The sequence below is a fragment of the Bombyx mandarina genome, chromosome A1 (genome assembly GCF_030267445.1).
Source record: "Bombyx mandarina strain Sakado chromosome A1, ASM3026744v2".
NCBI lineage: Eukaryota > Metazoa > Arthropoda > Insecta > Lepidoptera > Bombycidae > Bombyx > Bombyx mandarina.
This window is the reverse complement of record NC_143234.1, coordinates 14,345,047-14,350,313: the sequence shown is the minus strand read 5'-3', so window position 1 is coordinate 14,350,313 and position 5,267 is coordinate 14,345,047. Positions and strand designations below refer to the sequence as shown.

At 62.1% G+C, this 5,267-nt stretch overlaps 1 pseudogene; it reads right to left on the bottom strand.

The window, feature by feature from the left end:
• Window positions 1–463: 463 nt before the first annotated feature.
• Window positions 464–2,316, bottom strand: LOC149499570 (uncharacterized; annotated as a pseudogene).
• Window positions 2,317–5,267: the final 2,951 nt, after the last annotated feature.

Sequence of the window (5,267 nt, the reverse complement as noted above, 5' to 3'; positions counted from 1 at the left end):
TCGTAGCTATTAATTACATTCCACATGTCAAAGTAGAAGTTGTTATTAAGTATGATAACTTGAAATTATCATTTACGTTTAGGAAGGGGAAAATATGTGTTGTTTTTTTGCCTTCGATGACCGTTCCGATGGTAGCGGGTTACTGTCGCATATAGACAACAACAATATCAGTGGCATAGCCATGTTGCTGTCACACGTAATTTAACTATTTATAAATAATTAGCTGATCCGGCAGACATCGTAGTGCCTCAATCGATAAATAAAATACCAAAACTTTTGTATAAAATAAACTTAAAACAAACAAACGGAATCCGTCCGACGGAGGACACATCAAAGGGAAAACAATTTTTTTTTTTTTAATTCCGAGTATTTTCATAATTATCAACCATTTAAACCTTCTCTGGACTTTCACAAATAATTCAAGACCAAAATTAACCAAATCGGTCCAGCCCCCCACCGAACGTGGTCTCGCCTTGTCGCGGCGGTGGGGCTTAAGCGTGCACCCCGATACCGTGGAGCAGCGTTGTCTGCACAGGGGTGCCGTGAACAAAGAAGACTGCACACCGTGTTCCCGTTTCCCACCTTTGCTGGACAAAGGGAGCGTGAAGCGGGAGAGGGCTTCCTTCTGGAGCCCTCTTGGATGCTAGGCCATGTCCCCGGCAGCTCTTTGGCTGCTAAAGGGGAAGGCCCTCCAGAGGAGGGTACCGGTACGCCGGCGTGGCCACACCGTGGTCAGACGTGTGGGTCTGTCAGTAATGGTAGACCCCACGTGGATGAGAAGTGAACCGGAGGGCACTCCCTTCCGGTCGCTGGTTGCCATGTCCCCGGCTGCCTCTTGGCGGCTACAGGGGAAGGCCCCCCAAAGGGGGGGTACCGGTTTACCGGCGTGGCTTCGAAGAAGCACACCGCAATCCCTACCGAGTAGGGGACGGGGGCTGCTGCCTAGCAGGGGCCGTGAGGATGCGAACCTCTATAAAAAAAAAAATGCCCCAATCCCAAGTTTTTGACACCTGACGATGGGATGAATGGCTGGAGGGAGTCTAGTCCCAAGGGTTGTCCCATACCGTAATCCCCACTTGGTGGGGGGCGGGGGCCGCTGCCTAGTAGGGGCCGCGAGGATGCAAACCTCTATAAAAAATGCCCTAATCCTAAGCCTGTGACGTGCCCGGTGATGGGATGAGTGGCTGGAGGGTGTCCAGTCGTGAGGGCCGTCCCAGGGGACCGACCCCTGGTTAAATACCAAAGGAACGAAATGAATGATGGCAAACTTACAAAAAACATTACCCCAGGAGGGTACCACTCTAGGTGGAGAATCCCTCCGTGCTTCCACTTCGGTGGGAGCATGCTGCCCCACGTATTCTGGGGGGGGGCAAAGCATGCCACGATGAAGGGGGCTGTGCGACGGGCAGCGGAAAACCCGTCGAACCGAGGTGTGCCAGCGCTGGCTCGACGCGCTCTGCGCTCGTCAGCGACTGCGAGGCGGCTGGCCCGAAAGGGAAAATTAGGCGGAAGAGAAAGTCGAGGGGAGTTTCTTCCCGCGAAGGGGAGGGGGGGCAAACGTCGTCCTCTGACACGGATGCCCCACCGGAGAAAGTGGTGGTAGTCTCCGATTCGGCCTCTGCCGCGGAGGAGATGCCGCCCCCTAAAGGGAGACCCGCTCGGGGGAAGGGCGCACCGTCACCGGCGCCGTCATCGGCGTCGATGTCTGTCGCCTCGCTGGACGGGCGGACGACAGACGAGGAGGAGGGCGGTCTTCGGGACCCTGCCTTGGTCATAGGCAGGGCCATGAAGACCGTCAAGTCGTATGCGGCGACCAGTGCCAAAACCAAAGCTGCTGGCCGCAGGCTGCGGGAAGTCGTCTCGCGAGTCTCGAAGGTTCTGCCTTCGGTTGCTTCCGCCAATGACCAGGTGGTGCAGCTGATGGCGGAGAATTCGAGGCTCCGAGCACAGCTACAGGCGCGGCAGCGGCCCGATGGCAAGGTTGCTGCTACCAAGCGGGTAGCCGCGACGAGGTCGTCGCCCGCGTTGCCGCGTGCCGCTGGGTCGCGGACTCCTCCGGCATCTGTGCCGGCGGTGTCGCCGCTGGTCTCCGGGGTCCCTCGGGGTCCCTGTCCCTCAGCGGCGGCTGGCGACCCGTGGCCCGTGCTACCACCATCGCGCGAGGTACAGCGGCGTTCGCGTCTCCCGTCGCCGCGGTCTAGGGAGGCGACGGCCGTCGAGCGGCAGCAGGGATCCGCGGGGCCAAGGATCTTGGGCCTGCCGGAACCGAATTGCTACAGCCTGGACGAGATTATCGACCGCACCGTCCAGGCTGTAATGGAAAGGCTGGGTGGCGGGCTGGCGGCTCTCGAGGCGAAGCGTGTTGTCTCTGGTGACGCTGAGCGGCCTGCGCCTACACCTGCCGCGGTGTTGGGTGCTGCGGTGACCCGCTCCACCCCCGTACAGGCTCCAGCCACTAGGGCGGGCCCGGGGCGAGACAGAGCCAAGCAGGGGGGCGGCGCTAATGCGAAGTGCACATCGCAGGCGCCTCAACCCCGTCCGCTGCCTCCGCCCCCGTCTAACATGGACGAGGGGTGGAATGTGGTGGCCCGGCGGGGTGCCAAGAGGGCCGTACCGACAGCTCCACAAGTGGACGGAGCACCGGCCACCGCGGCGTCTCAGGCTGCTCCCCAACAGGGTCGAGCGCCTGTGGCCGCCAAGAAAAAGAAGACAAAGAAGAAGTCGTCGCGCGCGCCGCGGTCGGCGGCAGTGGTCTTAACGCTGCTGCCGGCCGCCGAGGCCAAGGGCATGTCATACGGAGATGTAGTCTCCCGGGCGCGCGCGGCTATTGATCTGGACGAGATCGGGGCGGGGGAGGGCCTCCGCTGTAGGCTGACGGCCAATGGGGCCAAGCTACTAGAGTGTCCCGGTGCCGATAGTTCCGGCATCGCGGAGCGTCTGGCGGCGAAGCTCCGTACGGTTCTGCCTGAGGAGGAGGTTCGAGTGCACAGGCCGGTCAAAATGGCTGAATTGAGAGTGACCGGCCTGGACGACTGCACCACTAAGGATGAGGTGGCGGCGGCTATTGCCGCCCGGGGCAACTGCGCCCTGGAGAATATAACTGTAGGCGAGCTGCGCCTCGGTTATACCGGGGCTGGCTCTGTTTGGGTGCGTTGCCCGGTAGAGGCGGCCACCTCCTTGGCTGCTCCTCCGCCCGGGAGACCGTCGGGGGAACCGGGCAGGTTGCGCGTGGGCTGGATAGCGGCCCGCGTGCGCCTTCTCGAACCACGCGCCTGGCGGTGCCTCAGATGCTTCAGCACTGGGCACTGCCTCGCTAAATGCGTGAGTGCGGTTGACCGCAGCGGATTGTGCTTTCGCTGTGGTCAGCCGGGACACAAGGCGGCCGTGTGCTCGGCTGCGCCGCATTGCTTATTATGTGCGGCGGCCGGGCGCAAGGCTGACCACCGGGCCGGGGGCAAGGCCTGCCCTCCGGCTAGCAAGAACACGGAAAGAAATCGGCGCCGCCAAGCTAAGCGGCGTCAAAAGAAGCGGTTGGCCGGGGGAGCACCGGCCGGCACTTTGTCCCCCGCTGAGGCGTTCGCGCCCGATAGCGGGGGCAATGGAGTAGGGGAGGAGGCGATGGATGTGGGCGATGGATCACACCTATCGCTTCCTCCAAGGAAACTTGAACCACTCCGCTGGGGCTCAGGATATGTTGCTCCAGACCATGGCGGAGTGGTCAATTGACGTGGCTGTGGTCGCCGAGCCATACTTCGTTCCCCCAGCGGATGACTGTTGGTTTGGGGACGTTGATGGCTTGGCGGCCATACATATCAGAAGAACCGCGATGGTTCCCCCCCTGGCGATGGTGACCAGGGGCCCCGGGATCGTCGCGGTACAATTAGAGAATATCGTCGTGATCGGGGTGTACTTTTCTCCGAATCGGCCTACCGTCGAGTTCGAGCGGTTCCTGGACGGGCTAGAGGTGATCGCTCGTCAACTCGCTCCCCGTTCAGTGATACTGGCGGGGGACTTCAATGCGAAGTCTGCCGCTTGGGGTTCCCCATTCACGGATTGCGTGCGGTGGACGGGCGAGTCTATCGTGGACTTGACGTTCGCGAGCTCGCCCGTCGCACGGCGCATCCTCGGCTGGAGAGTGGTGGTGGGGGCGGAATCGTTGTCCGATCACCGGTATATCCGGTACGATCTTTCTGCCCCCGCGCCGACGCCGGCTGCAGGTGCCCGCGGGGTTGACCCCCCGCAGAGTGCATCCCGGTCATTCCCTAGGTGGGCACTGAAGCTCCTGAACAGGGAGCTCCTGGTGGAGGCCTCTATGGTGGCGGCGTGGGCGCCCAAGCGCCTACAACCTGTCGATGTGGAAACCGAGGCCGAATGGTTCCGGGGCGCGATGCACCGCATATGTGATGCCTCGATGCCCCGAGTCGGCCCTCGGCATTCTGGACGGCGACAGTCGCCCTGGTGGTCGCCCAAAATTGCAAGACTGCGTGCGGTCTCCATTCGGGCGAGCCGCCAGTGCACTAGACACCGCCGTCGCCGCCGCCTGCGGCGCGACGAGCCTGTCGCGTTCGCGGAGGAGGAAGCTCGGCTGCACCGCGAATATCGCGCTGCGAAGGACGCCCTGCGGCTGGCCATCAGGCGGGCCAAGGAACAGAGCATGGAGAGACTCTTGGAGGCGCTCGAAGCGGATCCGTGGGGGAGCCCATACAAATTGGTACGCGGCAAGTTACGCCCGTGGGCCCCCTCTATGACTGAGCGCCTCCAGCCTCAGCAGCTGCGGGACATCGTCTCGGCGTTGTTCCCGCAGGAGCGGGAGGGTTTTGTCCCTCCCGCTATGGGCGGGCCGTCTGACACCGTCGACGGCCAAGCTCCTGCTGAGGTGCCCCGTATTACCGAGGCAGAGCTCCGGGTGGCCGTTGTCAAGATGACTGCGAAAGACACGGCCCCCGGCCCGGACGGAGTCCACGGCCGGGTATTGGCCTTGGCCCTCGGTGCCCTGGGGGACCGGCTCCTTGAGCTATATAATGGCTGCTTGGAGTCGGGACGGTTTCCGTCGCTCTGGCGGACGGGTAGACTTGTGTTGTTGAGGAAGGAGGGGCGCCCGGTGGATACAGCCGCTGGGTATCGTCCTATCGTACTGCTGGACGAGGCGGGAAAATTGCTGGAACGTATTCTGGCTGCCCGCATCGTTCGGCACCTGGTCGGGGTGGGGCCTGACCTGTCGGCGGAGCAGTACGGCTTCCGGGAGGGCCGTTCGACCGTGGATGCAA